Source organism: Triturus cristatus, chromosome 3_1 (assembly GCF_964204655.1).
Source record: "Triturus cristatus chromosome 3_1, aTriCri1.1, whole genome shotgun sequence".
Taxonomy (NCBI): Eukaryota; Metazoa; Chordata; class Amphibia; order Caudata; family Salamandridae; genus Triturus; species Triturus cristatus.
This window is the reverse complement of record NC_140583.1, coordinates 1,027,575,774-1,027,596,709: the sequence shown is the minus strand read 5'-3', so window position 1 is coordinate 1,027,596,709 and position 20,936 is coordinate 1,027,575,774. Positions and strand designations below refer to the sequence as shown.

General features: G+C 42.0%; 1 protein-coding gene across 1 annotated transcript in view; it reads right to left on the bottom strand.

The window, feature by feature from the left end:
- LOC146861438 (NXPE family member 1-like) overlaps window positions 1-20,936 on the bottom strand; it is a 282,476-nt gene that overhangs the window by 126,831 nt on the left and 134,709 nt on the right. The gene's annotated exons all lie outside the window — the stretch shown is intronic.

Here is a 20,936-nt window from a genome sequence, read left to right as displayed (position 1 = left end):
ACAGCTGACTTGAAACAGGAGGGAGCCAGCCAGGTCTGAGAGGGAATGCACAATAAACTAGGGGGCATAGAGCGGAGAGAAAGACAGAATGAAGGGGAGAATGAGAGAAGGAGAGGGAGTGACTGCATGCGTGTGTCTGTGTGTGAGGTGGAGAGAGTCAGAGAGAAGTGTGTATGGGGTTACAGAGAGAGAACGTGTGTGTCTCTGTGTGGGTGTGTGTATGTGAGAGAGACACACAGCCGAAGACATAAGAGAGACACAGAGATGTGTGTGCGTATGAGAAGAGAGAGAGATAATGAAAAGGAGACACCGACTGCCAGGGAGAGGGATGTGTGTGAAATGAGAGGGCGGTATGGCCACTAGTTTGGAATATAGAGGTAGCTAGAAATAATCACTATAGTGCATCATAAACTGTTAGATGATAGAACAATAGTTTCTAAATTTATTTGAAACCTTTCTGAATATAACCTAATTATGCATTTTGAATTTGATTGAGTAATTGCACTTTACTGTGTTATTTGCACAATGGATTAATATTTGTCAGCAATTCTTGTTTTTATTTGTAAACTTTGCAGGATTTTACTGTTAGCTATGATAGAGCGCCCGATGCTCTGAAGTTTGTAAGGGGTGCATTATACTCATGTGCGAACTGCACCCACATATTTTCGAGGTTTTGTTGAACTTTGTGCATATTAAAACGAAGTTTATGTACTCTCATGTTAGAATCTGTGGAGTGAAATCATGGCGTTTTTGCAGGAATTATTAGCATTTTGCACGTATTTAGAGAAACATGTAATTGCGCACGTATATAATGATAAGTAGGTAAATCAAATGTATTCACTGTTATAAGAATCATATAAAGGCCTGTATAATGAGTGCATATTAAAGGAGGTTCTTAGGTTAGCCAGAATTGTAGGCCTAACTTTTGTTTTTCTTAAAGGTTTCATTTCTCCTCGTTTGCTCTTAGGTCAGGAGCTAATTAACATTTATGTGTGTAGAGTGTTTTTCTTTTCACTCCTACTGCAGGTGCAGAAATTTAACCTCGTTATTCTAAGATTTAAGGAGATACATGTGAGGAACGGAATGCTTTTGAAGAGCTCGGACAAAGAGAGTGGAGGACACCTTCCCTGCCTGGCAAATCTTGGGAGCCAAGGTCGACGGACTTGGTGGAAAGTTACTCAAGAAGGTGTTCACGGAATAATGTACCATGTTACCCGTTAGGGGTGTAACTTTGTTTATATGTATTAGGAACAGGGACAGATTTGCAGGACTTCTGCTTTTGACTGAGGAAGGAGAGCATCTTAGAATGAGCTCTGTGGCTTTACACTACTTGACCCATTTGACGTGAGTGCACTTCTAAGGAAGTCAACATGTGCTGACACCTTTTGAGAAATTCTTCTGGGAGATTAGTAAGGGATGTCACTTTAGAAGTAGAGTAGGAACAGATTCTTTTATAATTCGGAAATACAAATGAAAAGAGATTTGGACGCAGTGTCAATACTCAGCTGTGTTCTGATTTTGGAATTCATTGTTCTGTGCCTATTGTGCCGTATGAAACATATTCGTAGATTGGGCTCTGTATTAGTTTTTATGTACCTTTACACCTTGATTGTGAGGTGTGTCTATATTCTGTTGTTTCTGGCTTTGTAATAAATTGGAATTCGGAGTCCATAATCATTTAGATTGATGGTAGGTGTTAGACCTTGCATCATTGGCGTGAGACTCCCTTCCATTTTGTCGGATTGCCTCCTCTGTTTTTGGTATGTTTTTGCTGGTTATATGCTTTGGGCACTGTGCCACTGTTATTCAGTGCCACAGTGCAAGTGCTTCCTATGTTAAATTGATGTATTGATTAGTGACTCCATGATTGGGTTATTTGATTTACTTGTCAGACCCTAGTACACTGCACCATGTGTGCCCAGGGCTTGTAAATCAAATGCTGATGGCGGACTTGCAGCACTGGTTGTGCCACCCACAGAAGCAGCTTGTAAAGTGTGGCTCAGGTCTGCCATTGCAGAACGTATGTGCAGTCTGGTACTGCCATGCTGACTGACCAAGTGCACCCACTTGCCAGTCCCTAAACCTTCCCTTTTCTTCATATCAGATACCCCTATGGTAAGCCCAAGGGCAGAGTGCAAAGTAAGTATAAGGTAGTACATGCCCTGGTGTGTGTAACATGTCCTAATAGTGTATTACAGCCATTTTCGTTTTTCACCATAGCAAGGCTACCTGTTCTCCATAGGCCAGAATAGGCAGTTAGATTATTACATCTTATAATCCTAACTGACTCAGGGAACATGGTAGAAATTTGAATATAGTATGCCTGAACTCAGAATGATAAATTACATCTTTTAGTAAAGTTGGTTTTAACATTCTGTGTTTGAAAATACCACTTTTGGAAAGTAGGTATTTTCTTGTCTAACTATCCAAAGCCTGCCTCTGCTAGGTTGTGTATTGCTTGTCTGGAGTTTGAGTGACAGGGCTGGGGAATTCCAGGAAACAGAATGAGTTAGCCCAGTGGTGAATAGGGAGATCTGCATCTAGATGGGAAGGAGGAGTTGCACCTGGGACCTGAATATGGCTGGGCCTTCCCTCCACAATGCTGGCTCCACCTCCTGTGGTGCGGCTGATGTCTCTGCCCTGCACTGTGAAAGAAGAGAAGGAATCATGTCAACAAAGTGCTCCAGGGCTGTGCTTTCCCTCCACAATGCTGGCTCCACCTCCTTTGGGCGTCTGATGTTTCTGCCCTGCACTGTGAAAGGAAAGAAGGAGTCCTGTAAACAAAGTGCTCAAGAACTGGTTTGGACTAGGCAGAGGCCTCTCTGCCTTCAGAGAGCAAAGGATTTTGGGGTATAAATATTGGGACTCAGACCCAAGAACTTTAGATCACTTCTGGGAACAAGACGAACCTTTTGCCAAGGAGAAGAACCAAGGAAGCTGCAGGAGTTTGGACTGCCCCTCTGGCAGTGTGCTGTTTGCTGGGTTGGCCTGCAGTGGTGTCTTCATTGAAAAATTCCTTCTCCTTTCCTTGGCAAAGGACTTTCATCATCTTACAGAATATTTCTCCAAGGGCTTGAAATTGTGCTTGCCTCCTGCTGAAGTCTCAGGGACAAAAGACTTCACCACCAGCTCCACTCTGAATTTTCTTGCTGGGAATTCTATCTGCAGATGCCTGCGTGTCGCTGGGAGCTGGAAGTGCGGCGCAACGAGAAGAAGCATGTCGCTGCCGCAGCTGTAGTCGTCGCATCGCCGGAGAAGAGTGCCGCCGCCGCATCTCCCAGGAAGCGTGTCTTCGTTGAAGCTGTCTGCTATCGCATCACCGGAGAAGCACGACGCCATCGAGAGGGTCGCCATCGCATCGTCAGATAAGCGTGTTGCAGGGCCTGTCGCGGCTCCAAAGTACATAGTCGTCGCAAGGCTGCCAGGGCGTGAACTCATCACCGTCGCATCAAGGGCGCCATCTTCTCGCATCGCACCAGGATTGTTGCATCACATCGAGGCGCCATCTTGCGCATCGCAACCGGGCCGCAGGCCAAGAACCTACGCATAAGCCCCGCACCGGTAAGGATCACGACACATCCCCTACTCTGCGCAAGCACGGAACCGACGCATCTCCCTCTGCGAGCCTTTGGTTTATTTTGCGTTACGCATCCAGGTACTTTTGTGAGAACTGTGTCACATTTATCATCAACTTGAACTAAGTAACTTTTACCATCTTTAAGTCAATCTTAAGTACAGTATTGTGGATGTTTGTCTTTTGTGGTCTTGTGTTAAGTCTATATAAAGCATACTTATTTTTATAAAACCTGTGTGGTGTCCATCTGTAGTGTTTTCATTGTATTACTGTATGTGTTCACAAACGCTTAAGACATTGCCTCTGAGATAAGCCTGTCTGCTCGTGCCAAGCTACCAAGGGGGTGAGCAGGGGTTATCCAGTAGTGTAATCCCCTTTCCCTGACTTAGAAGCAAGGGTCCCTATTTGGTCAAAGGTACCTACCTCTGCCAACTAGAGACCCCCAGTTCTAACAGTAGGGGAAAGGTATAATTGGTAAATTGTTTTCTTCCCTCCACACTTCTCAGCAGGTAACAAAGACCATCGGCCGGACACCTTTGAATAAAGTTAGGATAGGAAATATGGCCCTATCAGGTACAACAAGTAGGATTTATTGCTGCCATAGTTTATCTATTTTAATGAAACATGATAAGACAGCATCGTTTTATTATCTTGCCAGGCTGCTGCAATTCAATGAAAACCGTCTTTGACATCATGGAAATTCATAGATTTTGTTACTTTCCACAGCAAACAAAACCTCACTCTCAGATTAGTACTGGCACATACTTACCTATTGTCTTAAATGATGACACATTTCGGATCTTGCAGTTTTGCACAAACATCAGTACTTTATTGTGATTGCACTTTTGGACTAGCACTGGCAAGTGCTTTCCCACCTTTGCTACAAATTAAGGGTCGATTACTTATTGCATGAATAATGTGAGTCTTGTCTTGGCACTCGAATATTTTTTATTGTGTGACTTTGATCGAACATTGCAAATATATTGTTTCTATAAGGAAAAATTACCGAAACAATAATGATGATTGAGAGAGAGCTGTAATGTGTGTGTGTGTATATGTGGGTGTTTGAGAGAGACTAAGACAAAGATAAGTTTGCATGTATGTGTGTGCCAGTTGCGGCTCGCTTCACTCGCGGGTGGGGGGTCGGGTGGGGGGGGATCGCACCGGAGTTTGCGCAGGGGGGTAAAACATTTTATTTAAAAACTTACCTGACCGGGTCCCGCACCGCCTGCGCTCGTGGCCGGGTCCCGCGTTTGGCGTTTTCCTGCTGCCATCCAGGAACATGAACAAGATTCCTCCCTCCTCTCACTTAAGCCAATCACAATGCTGCAATGGCAGCGTTGTGATTGGTGGGGACAACGCCCAGCCAGGCACCTGTAGGGAGGCCATTTTCTGTATGTAGGCTGCATGTAGAGTGCGCATGATTGGTATGGTCGGCCCCAGAGGGCGACCAAACAGTCAGGGCCCACAACAATTGGCAAGCCACTTCTCCCCGACCAACTGCCCACCCACAACCAGGCAAACCCTGCCTTCTGCTTACTCGCAGCACGAGAAGCAGAAACATAAAATGGTATTTAAAATACCATTTTATGTTTCTACGTCTCACACTGCGAGAAAGCAGTGGGGCGATGCTTGTCCACCCTATTGGAGGAGCCGCCCCTGGTGCCTGCTCTCATGTTTGTGAAAGACATAGAGAAATCAAGCAGTGGCAAAGAACATAGGTCTGGCAATGGGAACAGGCATTTTAGCTTTCGCAATTTTTGTTTTGTTTTGCCATGTTTTTTTTGAAAATTCTATTTATTGTGAGACTTCATGGCCTTTGTAAGAAATTGGGATGTTGGTTGACTGAGGTGTACGCCTGATCTAGCAGCAACTGCAATCCTTGTGAAGGTAAGGCACAAGCAAACCCCAACTTAACCTGTGCCCACTTCCTTGGGAGCTTGGCACAGAGCAGTCAGGCTTAACTTAGAGGCAATGTGCAAAGTATTTGTGCAACACTTGAAAGAGTAAAACAGTGACAGCACACCACAAAAGGATCCCACAACAGATTTGAACAGGGTATTTTTGAATAAATAAATCAAGACCAAAATGACAAACATCCAATTTGTAGAACTTGAGATATTGAATTAAAAATTGTATAGTGAAATATAGCGCCAAAAAACACAAGGGGCTTTTGCAGCTATCTGGTCGGGCCAGACCAGGACAAAGTCACAAGTTCAGGCCGACCGCGACGGTGATCTGGCGCACAGCTGGCGATTCGTCGGCTTTGAGGAGATGCAAAGCTGCGATGCAGAGTCCAGTGTTGTTGTTAAGGCTGCCGTCAATGAGAAATGCAAGAACCTGGGCTGTGGAAGGACATCAAAGACCAACTGCCAACTACACCCAGTCATGCGACCAGAGACAGGCTGCAGGAACCAAATGGCTAAGGCATGAAATGGCCAACTTCCTAAAAAGGGTCATTTTCATAACGGTAATTTAAAATCGGACTTCACTGTAAGTTAGGATTTTAAATTAGGACTCCAGAGTCACCAAACTTGAACCAGTCATATCTTTCCAGTTGGAATCTACACTTATAAAATGTAATAAGGTAATCCCAATTTTATCCTATGGGAGGTATAGGCCTTGCAGTAGTGAACAAATCTAAGAGTTTTTCACTACCAGGAAATGTAAAACTTAAAGTTACATGTCTTGCTTTTTAAATATATTGAACCGTGCTCTCTGGGCTGTTCAGGGCCTACCCTAGGGGTGACATATGTATTAAAAAGAAGGTTTGGAATTGGCAAAAGGTTTATTTTGCCAGGTCAAAATTGCAGTTGAAACTGCACACACAGGTTCTGCAATGGCAGACCTAAGACATCATTGTCGGGCTACTCAAGTGGGTGGCACAATCAGTGTCCTATTTAAAGTCCTATTTAAAGGCTTCTGTGATGGCGTTCTGGTTTCTCATCACAAAAAGACACCAAGCGCGCTGCATTGCATATCGAGCACACAAACTCGGTGAGTAGATCGTGCAATGTGTAGGAGTTGAACATTCTGTCCTTATATCTTGAAATTGAGCTAATTTGCTTATGATATGACCCTGCATAGTAACAATATATTAGGACCTAGAATCAGTATTTAATAGATTAACAGCATAAAGTGATATGTTCGCTTACAATAACCTATTAAAAGTGGTGCCCTATGCTCTGTTTGTTGCCCTTAAAATAATATTCGCTTAAAATAACCTATTAAAGATGGCGCCTACCATGCTCTGTTGGTTGCCCATAAAATAACGTATGGGTCAGTTTATGTGATTTCCACATTTAAGCATCCTTTTAAATTTATACCAATGAAGTTTTATAAGATTTTATGAATAGGGAGATGTTATTGTTGGGCGGATTTTCTATTTAAGAACTGTTTTGGCTATATACTTATCTCTTCGCACTATACTGTCCAATGAGTCCATCATTAACACACTACAAGATGGCACTTGTGTGGTCATACTGTTAACAAAATAAGCACTTCTCAAATTTACCTACATTTATTTTACTGTAAAACAATTCACAGTTTGACGGTGAAATGAAGTTGAGTATTTCTCAGATTCTAATTATGGTTTATTTATTTATTTTATTTATTTGATGTTTTATAGAGCGAGAACGTGACCCATTAGGGTATCAGAGTGCTTTACAGGGAAACACGTTGTGTACAGGTTTGACAAAGGCAACACACATGGATAGGGATAGAGGGAAGTGACTACATTAAGACAAAAAACAGGGTTATCTACAGTGTTCAGCCGAGCGACATGTCAGCAATATATAGAGAAAAACAGCAATTACATATGAGGGGAGATATGACAGCAAAATGCAGAGAGAACCAGCAATACATTTGAAGGAGTAATAAATCAGTACAAGGAAAAGGGGCAACCAAGCAGAACAGGAAATTTTGCATAGGAACAAAAGCAATGCCACAAGGCGGAATGAGCAACGAAAGAGAGAGTTATGGGAGGAATTTGCTCATTAGGAAGGTTTTAGCTTCCTTTTTAAAGATTGACAGAGAAGGTGTTCTACTGATGGAGGAGGGTAGCAAGTTCCAGATTCTTGGTGCAGCCCCAGAGAAGGCCCGGTTATAATTTTATTCTTTACGGAAGCGGGGTGGCTGTAGCACACGGTTTCTGGCAGACTAGGAGTGTCTGACTCCCCCAGATACCACAATTTTCTGGGTGAGATTAGTCCTGGGCGGTAAATTACGTTCCGCTCGCGGAATTTGCGGAATTTGGGTAATTTCGCGGTCCGCGGAGAACGAGGAATTGCCAAAAATTCCACGATCCGCAGCTACGTGGAATTTTTTGCTTTTTCGCACTTTCAAAATGCATGTTTGCGAGATACTTCTCCATGAGCATGCAAACAGCGTTTGCGAACAGGAAAAAAGCATCGCGAACAGGCGGAACAAGCAATTCTGCATGTTTGCAGAACTTTTGCGTGCTCGCTGAGATTTTTTACCGTTTCGCAGAACTTTGCGTAGTACGACTACGCAAATTCCGCCCACCCCTAGGCGAGATATGCCCGGGAGTTTGTGTATAGTGCTTTGTGCGTGATATTTACTGCATAATAATTTACCGAATGACGGCATAGTGGCGTTGCAATAAACAAAGAAAAAATATTACTGATATGAATATATATCGGCCTGTAAATAATGTGGCTTCCCCTGTCACTCTCTATCCTTTGCCGTCTGTAGACACGCAAATTGATCACTTTTGATAAAGAAACCTGTGATCTGAACACAAATGGCATGTAAAAAGATTTGGTACAGTCTGAGAATATAGTTCGCACTGCCTTTATGAAATTCATTTGCTATTACAATTACAGATCAGGATTTTGATTTCATGTCATGTGTATATTTTGAACATGTCATGCCACACATTCGATGAAGCGTATAATAGGCAATAGTATTTTCTATTATTTTTTGCAATCGTTATATGATTACTTGTTTTCTCCTTGGTCTCCACAACATTTTATGATGCTGCTGTTTCTATAGTAAAACTCTGTGGTTTATAGATGACTCTACAACACTTCTTTGTTCATTGATTTTTATAATATTTTATAGATTTTTTCTTGGATGAAAGGATAATAATCAGGACCATCCACGCGACACTAGTCTCTCATGACTTAGCGACTGTCACATTAATACTTGAGGTATGGCTAAATAAATAATTTCATACCCAGAGAAAGAAAATACTTTTTGAGAGTAATTGCAAACTTGACAATCAGCTCCTTGTCATTAAAATTACTGAGTCAATGTCCAGAGATAATTTTGATAACTACAAAAAGAGAATGGTTTTTACATTATTATGTATTAGAGCGGTCGGCATCTCTCCACAAATGTGAAAACGTAAAGAAAATAATTTTTGGGATCATGCTTGTAAAATGAAATTGTGTTTTGGTGTGCACATAAAAATACTGTATAAATCTTATTTAAAACATGGGCTATGTTTATGAACTGTTTTGTCTTGAGATTCACTTTTTTTGTGGATATATACATTTTTTTAGATGTGTGTACATGTTGTAAATATTTGTTTGTGTTTTGTACATATTCTTGTAGCCCTGAAGAAGACAGAGTAGAACGAAGCGCGTTGGCTACTGCTCACTGCTTAATGGGCGTGCTTTTAAGAAGAAAATGAATAAAGAATGAATGAACACAGACATCATCTCTTCATGTGTTAATTACATGCTATGTTCTGATGACAATCATTTGAACAAGTGACATGACATATGTGCTGAGCTCATATGAGATATATCTAATTTAATTAACAGTGTGGGTGCTGAACCACTATAAACTGATGCAAATTTTGAAAGCGGTTTTCAATTTGAAGTAGAGAGGGGCTGTACATCAGGTTCTATGCACCACTAGACAATATAGATATTTTTTAATTTTGACCATCCCATTTGTTGATAAGTGCGGTACCTTATTACCTCAACCCCCCTGTGTATACTAGTGCTGTAGGTCCACTAGTAGCATCTAATTTACAACCTGGGCATATATATTGCACTTTATTAGGGGCGTATAAGTAAATTTAATTTGCCAATTGGGGATAAGCCAAAATTTTCATGTTTAGACGAAAGAGCACATCCACTTTAGCACTGGTTAGCAGTGGTAAGTTGCTCAGAGTACCAATACTAGGGAAAACGAGGCCAGAAAAAGTGGTGGAGGAAGCAGAAAGTCATGGAGAAGACCAACATAAGTCTGACAGGGCTAACATCACTCATCAAACTGAAAAAAGAAAGAGTTGGCTAAAGGCAAAAAGTATTTTTGGTCACAAAAAGGCACACATTAACATAGTAGTTTCTGGTAACAAAAGGAACTACTTTGTCGGAGATGTGCTCCTTGTGAGACCCCATCATGCGGTACCTAACAGTGACATCAACCAAGGACTGAAGTGGGCTGACTCATTGCCCCATGACCCATGGTAAATTGGGTGGAAGAAAAATGTGGATGACACAACAGATTCATTGATGGTCTTGCTAAAAACCCTACATGTAACTATGTTATACACTTAATTTTAGCAAAATCAAAAAGCTAATCAGTCTGGCTTTGCCTGTCAGTCTCTTGACGTTGTTAATTCTGTTTTTTGTAATGTTTTTTGTAACTTATTCAATTCAAAATGATAGTGTTGAAAAGATAGATAAGTAGAGAGACTTACAAAGACAGATAGGGAGGCTGTAAAGATATTCAGATAGACAGGTTGACGCTGTTGTTTTTTGTAATGTTTTTGTAACTCTTTAATTCAAATAGAAGCGGTTGAACAGATAGATACATGGGGTGATTGTATAGATTTTCAGATAGATAGACCAACACTGACAGAAATAGATAGATAGACAGACAGACAGACAGACAGACAGACAGACAGACAGACAGACAGACAGACAGATAGATAGAGTTTCATAGATGGATAGACGGATAAACAGATACGTGGACAGATGCATAGACTGATAGATTGATGGATAGGTAGATAGATGGATGGGCAGACAGACACATTCATAGACAAACATAAAAGTAGACCGACAGATTCATACATCGATAGATAGATAGATAGATAGATAGATAGATAGATAGATAGATAGATAGATAGAAGTTGCAATGATAGCCAGAGAGATAGATGGACCGACAGGTAGATAAACAGTTAGCTAGGTAGGTTGATTGGTAGCTATACAGGTACACAGGTAGCTAGAGAAATTGACAAATACATGGACAGGTAGACAGACAAAGCAAAACCAAAGGAAATGATGGACGGAGTGTTGAACATTGCAAGCACTCACCCCCAGTCAACTGATCTGGGTTTAATCCACCACCGTTCTTTAGCCCACTCTGCCACCCCAGTTCAGACATGGCCATATGCAAATCAGTCTGACCCTGTGCCTCATGGGAACAGTCCAGCCCGAACTGCCAAGCCATGTCTTCCCTGGACCGGAAACAAGCGTCCTAGGACCGGTTTCTGGAATTTCAGCCATCTTCAGCCAGGCTTGCTTGAATCCAGTGGGTGTGAGTGCTTGCAATGTTCAACACTCTGTGCATCATTTCCTTTGGTTTTGCTTTGTTCGCCATAAGTTGGCAGGGTATGCTCAGACGTGAGTCCCTTGCTCACTTTGCCACTGGATTCAACCAAGCCTGGCTGAAGACGGCTGAAATGCCAGAAACTGGTCCTAGGAAGCTTGTTTCCAGTCCAGGGAAGACATGGCTTGGCAGTTCGGGCTGGACTGTTCCCATGAGGCACAGTGTCAGACTGATTTGCATATGTCCATGTCTGAACTGGGGTGGCAGAGTGGGCTAAAGAACGGTGGTGGATTAAACCCAGATCAGTTGACTGGGGGTGAGGGCTTGCAATGTTCAACACTCCGTCCATCATTTCCTTTGGTTTTCCCAGGTAGATAGACAGACAGCTTGATAATCAAACAGGCATTTAGAGAGACAGGTAGACAGACAGAGAAAAAGGGTGCAAAGTAAGATAGATAGGCTAATAGGTTTGCAAAAATAGAGAGACACATAGATAGGATAGGAAACTGCAATAGATGGCACTGTTCAATTAGTAACATTATATTTAAACATCTATTGTTGCATATCATAAAAGAGCACTTATAGCAAACTATAAAACATGAAGCAAGGCATTAAGGCTCAATTATTTTGCAAGTATAACTGTAGTCCTCTTTTAAAATACATATTAGCTAGGCCTGGGCGGTAAATATCGTTCAGCTCACGGAATTTGCGATATTTTGACATTTTCACGTTCCGCGGAGAGCGCGAAAATGTCAAAACTCTCGCAATCTCCCGCGATTATTTTTCTTGTTTGCGCTTTAAAAATGCGTTCTCGCGAGCGCGGTCGCTACTTACCGGGTCCCTGCGTTCTCTGACGAGTTTCCCTATCCGTTCACGCGCACCACGAGATGTTGGATTTTAGGTAGCCGGTCGCTCTATCCCGCGAGAGTTTGCGATTGCGAACACGTCATTGCGATCGTGAACACGTCATTTGACCCGGAACAGGAAATAAGCATCGCACACAAGATGGCCGCGCCCATTAGCGACCACATAGGCAAGTTGGAGATATATTTCCTCGCGAGCACGCAAAAACACATTGCAAACAGGCGGGAAAAGAAATCTCCGCATCTGCTCGCGGAGATTTTGCGCGATTTCGCAATAATTTGCAAAAGTCAATTTCGCAAATTTCACCCACCGCTAATAACAGCATGGCATACAGGAGTGCAGTTATACATGTACTTCATTGCATGCATACTAAAAAGAGAATTGTTTTATTAAGATCAGTTCTAAAATTGCACATTTTGATATGCTTTGAAACAGCAGAAGTCAGATAAACAAAGGCCACTCTAATGGAAACTTACACCAGCACTAACAGTAGACAGCAATTTGCTAAAGCTTCAATATGCCCTGTGCTCACATCTAAACAATATGAAGAGTTGGTAGGAAGTATAATGCTATCACATCAGACTGCCACAAAAGCAACACTAAAGTAATAAAGTAAAACAAAAAATACTAGCACTGAAGAGGACTACCTTATGTGCAGATGTGTTTCCTGTGAAAGAGCAAAATTCAGTCACTCAAATTGAACTAAGCCAGTGTTTGAAGTAGGCCAACCTATTGCCTCATACTCTTTGCTTTAGTGGGTGGAAGCAAAATGTGAATTACACAACAACAGACCTATGGATGAAGAGAGAAAGGTAAAGAAAGATAAAGACGTTGCTGTGTGAGACACAGAAACAGAGAGAGCGAGAAAGACATAAAGAGATATACGTGTGAGGGGAGTGAATGAGAAAGAAGTCAGCGAGGCAGAGAGAAGAAAACTAATTTGTGAAAGAGAGAGAGAAAGAGATATTGAGTGAGAGGTGTGTATGTGTGGGTGTGAGAGAGTAGTGAGAAGTAGGTGTCTGTGTGAAAAAGAAATTGCATGTATGCATGTATGTTAAAGAGAGGAAGGGTGAGATGTGTGTGTCTGTGAGTGTGAAAGTGACAGAAGCAGACTGTAAGAAAGAGAGAGAGGCAGGAAGGGGCTATGTGTGGGAAAGAGAAAGATGTGTGTTTGTGTGTGCCATAAGCACAAAAAAACAAGAGTCAAAGAAAGAACAAAAAAGAGAGAGAATGAGAGAGAGGAAGAAACAGTGTGCATGAGGAAAAGCAAGTAAGGGTGGGAGTTGGAAGGAGATTTACACAATTAGAAAAATCTAGAGGAAAAAAGAGACAGAGGGAGACAGACAGAAAGAAGGAGATTAAGTGATAGAGAAAGAGACAGGTTTACACAGAGACAGACTGAGTGCAGGAGATAGACTAAATGAGAGAATGTAAGAAACAGAGGGAGACAGTGAGAAAAATGAGTGAGCAGCTCGGTGTGTGTGTGAGAGACAGAAAACTATGGTATTTCACTTTGCGCTATTCCACTGTATCCCACTCCACTATACACCACTCTACTCCACTTCACTGTAATCTATGCCTCTCCACTCTATGCTACCCCCACTCTATGCTACTATGCTATTGGACTCTACATGACTCAACTCCAATCTACACTATTTCACTATACACCGTGGCAGTGTATGCCACTCCACTCTATGCCACTCCACTCTAAGCCACTCCTTCCTACGGTGTTCCACTCTATGCCACTCCACTGCATGCCATTCAACTCTACCACACTCTACTCTATGCCACTCCACTCTACACCACAGCACTCAATGCCACTCTGCATCACTTCACTCTACGCTCTTCAACTCTATGCAACTTCACTCCATGCCACTCTATTGTACTCCACTCCACTGTACGCCACTCTACTCGACACCACTCTACCCTAATCCTGGGAGAGTTCACATAGCATGCTAAGCGAAACTCCTGCAAAGCAGTAAAAAAACACCGCCGTGCTGAACGGAGTTCCGCGATCGGTGTTGCTTGTCCCACCCGTTCGTGTGAGGTTTCTGCCGTACAGCAATTTGGATTGCAAGTACGGGGAGAAATATCTCGCAAACTGCACCACGAGGTCGTGCATGGGCATAGCCATCTTGGTTTTTTTCCCTGTTATGGTGCTGGGGCCTACTTTTGGAATCCTTTCTAATAATTTCAATCGTTGTTTCCCAAAAGTATTTCTTATCTTTGTCTGTCTTCCTAAGTGTATATTTTGCATTTTTTTCTACTCTTTTGTGTGTTTTATAGTGAGTTTTGTACTGTATTTCTCTCTACTTCCTTCCTAATTTGTTTTTCTTCCTTTTCTCCTCTTCGTGTTATTTTATATACTTTCTACATTCAATTTTCCTCCCCCCCAGCATCATGGCAGAGAAATGTGCCCCTAAAAAGGCAGCAACCAATTGAGGTGGAGCCCGGACCCCATTTTTGGAGGTGGCAGTGCTAGTTTTTTTTGGCAGCGCCACCTCTCCACCCTGACAGCAGGCAAAAAGCCTGGTTCTGGGTGCAGGCTCTGGGAGGAGCGCTTGACGAGGGTGCACCGGGCAGTGTATCGCTGCTCTGGGGTCTGGCGCACCTGCAATCAGCTGACACACCGGTGGCCTGACATCGTGGACAGAGTAGAACCTGCTGGATCTGCTAGGGGTTGAGGTCAAAGGGCTTGGTGAGTAGCTAATTATTAATATTACTTGTGTGTTCTATGTTATTGCGAATATTTTTTTCCCAAATAGCATGCATGCTGCTCACATGCAGGTAAGTTACATTTATAAATCTTATATAATGTGATTGTTATTCTAGACAGGTGCTGAGCACTACCTAATGGTACTTGTTTGCAACTTTGCGCTCGCTTGGGCTGATCATGTAAGAACTTAAGTAATGCAGACTAGAGAGAGACTGCTTTCCTTTGTCCTGTCACTAAGATAGTGGTGGTTGGAATTAGTAATTTAGCAGTGCGCGTCCTCTCATTTCAGTTCTTAACACCTTTTTTGTAGCTCGTACAGTGACAAGCAACCAAACAATTTGGTGTATGCATGCATCCATCTAAGAATTTAAAGACAAAATGCAGACTCTGGGTCTCAGTTGGAATGTTATCTGACCAAATTGGATTCAGGGAGTACGACCGACCGATTACGATGCCTCCGAACACCGTTTGGTTAGACTCCCATTGACTTCAATGGGGGCCTGTGTTCTGACCGACAACACAGGCTACCATGGAAGAAAGGGGTGGTTGTGGAAAACCTTGCACCTTATGGTGGGCACCCCATAGTGCCTGCCACACCGTGCATGGTTGGAAAGAGGGGACCCATGGGCACCCCGATGGGCCCCAACAGGAGGCCACCCGATGAAGGGTGCCCTGCTACGGGCCCCCAAAGTCAGTTTCTGACAGCCAATCCATGTCAGGCAAACCGATTTCGAAAGGCTGTCCGAATCAGACATTGTAATACGTTGTTCGTACACGTAGTCCGTAGATCTGTACGAGTTGGCTCCGACCGACTCGGTTTCTCCAAATGCCGGTCGGAACAGAGTCGGAAAGTCCAAATGGTTTCCAACTATCATAATCGGTCGGTCGGATATGTTTCCGAGTTGGTTGGAAAAGCAGGTTCCGACACAGATTCGGACAAACTGAATGCCATTCGGAGCCTTTCCGACCGACATCTTAATGAAGCCCTTAATGAATTGGCCCATCAAAGGGAGTTGAGAATGATTGACTGCGAATGAGATTGGAACTTAGGAGAAATTTGTTAGTAATTCCAAACTCTTTGGAATAGGCAGGCTAGGTAGGTTTAGGAAGTGTGGAATAAATAGATAGGACGGCCCGCGATACTAGGCTACTCTGGACAATCTGATTTAGGTAAATTCAATGTTATGGCAATTGCCATTTCCCTTCAAAAAATCTTTTTGGAGAGATTATTTAATTACCATCAATTATTTTTAGTCTCTTTAAATATGTCTTGCATCAGCATGCAGGGACAAGAGGTTGTCCGAGATTGGTGCGGGAGCTATAGGTACCTCCCAGAAAGAATGCTCTTCGGACGATGGCTCTGCTGGCCTCTGTAAGTCCTCCTGTTGTTATTATTAGCATATATTTCCCTAACTTTTACCACTCTTTATTTTGAACTATTTATTTCTACCTATTTCCTAATTTAATTTTTTCCCAAATCCTCTTCGATCTATCCGCTACTAAAATCTTGTTATCCCTGCATTGTCATATTTACTAAGATATTTTATATTCTGCATTGTACCTCAAACTGTCTCTGTCTGTACTAGTCTGTCTGTAACTTCCTTTCTTCTGTTTTTTCAGTCAGCTTTCCCTTTCCCCTTATATATTTTGTGGCCTGTCTAGTGGTGGTACTGTAAGAATCAGAGAACCCATTGGTCATGGTCACTTACTACTACTAGTACTGCTACTTTGCCATGCAGATTGCATGCCCAAGTAAGTTATTCTACGCATGTTTTTTGAGATGAAAAGACTTTCTTTTCCTTTCTCATGCTCAATCAGTAAAACAAGAGAGAGTGGCCTTGGTCACGTTGGACTCCCCAAAGTTGTGTCTACTTCTTATCTGGGCCTAGTATCATTAGCAGCAGTTGATGGTGAACTGATTACCGTGTACCATGGGTGGATGGAAGTATGAGGAGGACAGCCCCATAGCATTTGCCAACCAAGAAGACCTTATGTCAGCCCAGTTGGCCACTCTTATTTCTTTTTAAAAACTTAGATTCACCAATATTTCTAGCCACTCAGTCCAGCCCTTTACAGATTGTCTTCTTGAGAGGATTTTCAAAAATTGCCTCCAACAAAATGCCCAACTGGATTTTTTGATAGACCACACTGTCTGTATCAGAATTGGAGTGATGTGAACAAATGGGGCGGGGGTATATGGTATCTAAAAAATGTGTAATGTTTTTTCTAGCCACACCGACCACCAGTTCTGGGACCAGCGAGGACGGCGGCGCCATCCAGGTAGCAGATCCGGCAGCTGCAGGGGGTGAGCCAGTGGCAGTGGCTGATGGTGGTGAGTCATATTGCTTGCTTATTGACAATTTATATACTCACTGCAAGAGTGTACACTGTAACGTTAAGACTTGTGAACTGTTGAAGACACCCTCCTTTACTTAGCATATACAGCAGGAGTTTAGTAACTAATGGCCTCTTCTAACTTGAACTCATCAGAGAAAGTTTCATGAAGAGTCAGACCTCGATGGCTTGATGGAAAAGGGAAAAAAGGATGGAAGGAGGAAGGATGGGGTGCAGTACTATGACTGGCAGAGAAGGATACGTGGGTGAAAGGATGCATATAAGTGGCTGATAGGATGCATGGGTAGGTGAAAGGTGGATGAAAGGTGAAAGGATGCCAGCCTGGGTAGGTGAAAGTGTATGGGTGAAAGGAATCCTCAGGGGAGTTTCATGGGTCAAAGCAAGGACTCGGGTGATTAAATGAAAAATGTATGTTGGAGAAAGGTTTGTTTAGAATGATAGCCATGTTTGAATGGATGGATGTTATTCCTAGGTGAAGACTGGATGAAGAAAATGTAAAATTTAAATGGTGACTGAGTAGCAAAGCCAAGGGTAAAGAATAAAAATAATAGAAGACTAATGCATTGATAAATGAAAAAAATCCTTTGGAAGAAGAGTAAACACGGAGGTTGTATTTCAGACTACTCCCTTGACTCACAGCAGTATTCAAGCACAACTTATATTATATACCCACCCATCATTATCAAATGCCTCCTTCTGAGTCCCTACCCATGGCATTTCACCAGTGACAGCCATGGGTGGCCTATCGGCTGCATGGTTATAATAGTGGTACCTCATGTGACATATATCATTCATATATTAGTAACTATTCATCTGCCTTGTTGTAGTCAGGGTGAAATTGGGGCATTTAGCAGAGCATGGACATGATAGGAAAAGAGATAATTGTCTAGTACAGCTGCCCCATCTGCAGATCTGCAGATAGTAACAAAGTAACATGAAATGAGTATGTCTATCTAGGGCACAAGCTGAGCTGGCATGCCCACATTAATTTAGCTAAACAAGCAAGAAAAGAAGAATACTTGTATACTATATAGTGCTTAATGCCTGAAACTCTAATCACATCAAAATCGAATGGGCCAAGGAATCGAGAATACCAGCAAATTAAATGTACTGCTAGTGCTACTGTACCCCTATATAATTTTATGCGTTACTGTTTTGCTAAGAGTATTGGTTACAATTTGTCTTTTTGCTTTCTTGAAATAGTTACTCCTATCAATCCATCATCCTCACAATCCAACAGGCAGGAGGTATTAGCCAGTACCTGGCAAAGGAAGCTGGAGGCAATCATGGCCGAATACCAGCGGCTGGTGGCCGAGGAGGAGGTGTAAGAAGAGGAGGAGGAAGCCGTAGTAGCTGAGCCTCCAATGCCCTGGGTCCCAGCAAGGCCTCAGTGCCTCCGGTAGTAGGGTGCCATGGTCAGGCAGTTACCCATAGCCATTCAACCACTGCTGCTCCCCCTATAGACTCTATAGAGCCTTTCAGGGCTGCATGCTGCAGAGAATGGTGCGCCTCGAAGCTACATCGGTGGAGCATTTCGACTTTTTGGAGAGGAAGTTACTAGCCGGGAGCTAGGCCTCTCTTGTCCCTTTATTAATCTTTTGTTTGGTGGGTGGGACTTGATGGGGAGAGGTTGGAAATGAGGGAGTTGGGACTATCTTGTTTTTTTTTTGCTTATTTATTTATGGATATTTGATTTATGGACAATTAGGTTTTTGGACATTTTGTTTCTCCTAAGCTTACTTTGGACATTGGTTGAGGTTAGGGAGAGGACTGGGCCAGGTGTTGCGGGGTTTCTAGTTTATATTTGTTAGGGAAATAATTTTTTTATAGTTGTACATATGATTTAAATCTTTTTTGGGGGGTTACTCTTTTACTTCGCACTGCTTTCTTTGCCGTAGGCCCGCAGCCAGTTATAAAAATCTGCTGAAGGTGCCATGGTGGTGGTAGTAGACAGTATCAGAATGCCAGCGCACTAGTCGAATACTAGTGAAAACACCAGATGCAGAAGCAAAGTTTCACTACCTCCTAGCAGAACTCAAACTGTAGGATGAGGAATATTCTTTGCAGGGAACTAATTAAAATTGAAATAAAAACAGAGTTAATGCTGTCGTTTTATACGCAAGATTTACAAAAAAAATGAGATATTCACCAGAGGGAGACTAGAGTACTACTACTACACATGAAAAAGAGAGCCAAATGAGAAAATATACATATATTTTTTTTCTTTTTTTATTACTTAATGAGCAGAATTAAAACTTACTATGAGCGATTTTAACAATACAAGCAGTTATTATTACTTTATACAATTAAAATTAAATATATCATCTTACCTTATAGCTGAAATCAATTGCCCTCCCTCCTCATCGCCTACAGATACAAATCCTGCACCTATCAAAAAGTGCAATGTGCAAATAAAGAATAATAAAGTGCTGTGCAAATTTATTTTACCATAATCAAGTTGTTATATTCAGTGTTTCCAGGGGGGGTGACCAGTCCCTCAGCCATCCTAGATACATAGAATAAAGTGCAGTGCATAGCAGCTTTTACATAATAAAACATAATTAATCCACTAACAGACATTACTCATCCCACTTTAATCTAAAATACTGAGCCTTTTACTTTCTATCTTGTCCATACATTTTCCAAACTGCAAGCATTTCCTAGTACCCCCTACCCTTTTTGCATATGCTCCCTCGAAAGTTTTAGTACGTTGCATTTTTCCATACCAATCGTGGTAGGTTGGGATTTTCGCTGTCTTCCAGTTCTGAAGCATCAAGGAGCGAGCCACCAAAGCAGAAGTTGCTATAGAAGCTTTCTCTCCTTTGGAGGTTGGAGTATTCGAACTTTGCCTTATAAACCCAAACCATGCAATCTCTGGTTCTGGTTTTAGTTCTCTCTGTAAGCGTTCATTAAAAGCGGAAAACACTTCCTCCCAGAACCGGGTTAAAAACGGACATGCAAAGAAAATATGTCTCCAGTCCCCTGCCCCATTTGTTGACAGTGAAAGCTCTTGTCCTCTACCTCTAGATACATCTTATGTAAGGCCCTCAGTGTATAATAAGACATCCAAAGGGATTAAAATGCCATTCTTTTCAAATTAGCAGCTCTTAATGTTTTATTACCATGCGGCAAAATCTCCTGCTAGTCTAATTCCTAAAAAGTACACTGAGTTTCTAGGGAGATTTTATCTAGAAACCTTGTTACTGCAGGGCATCCCCTTTGATCTCGTAATAATATATAGCAATAACACACCTTATTTTAGCTCTAATAGGGCTGATAATAGGGAGGCTGAAACTATACTCAATGGAAAGCCAAATGGCTTCACAAATTGAGTAATCTGGAGAAAGCAAAAAAAATACAAATTGCATCTGGTTCCACATCCAGCCTGAATCTCCAGCCATTTTATACATCTCCTCCCAACCACAAAATGGCCTAATTCCTTAAAGCCTTTACTTTCCCAAAATCGTATCTGATTATTTCTGATATAAAGGCTCAATATTTTACACTTCATGAGTTTCAAAAACTCATATTCCCCTGTATTCGCTTTTGTATGATAAAATGAACATATTCTTTTCCTGAACCCCTGTAGTGTCTTACTATGAGTCTTTTTTGGAAATTTGGCTGTTTTAATAAAAACTGGAGTCTGCGATTCTGCTTCCTGCACCAACTTATCCACAAAAAAGCTATTCAACGATTCCTTACCATCTAACATTCTAGCCAATAAATCCACAAAAGTTGCTTCACAGTAAGTTTGTATCTCTGGAAGTGCCAATCCCCCTTGTCTGATATCGAGTTGAAGCAGTGGAAGTCTCACTCGTGATGCTTTTGTTTTTTCCAAATAAATTGTTGAATCATAACTTCCAACTGTTTAAAATATGAGATATTAATTTTTATAGGAAC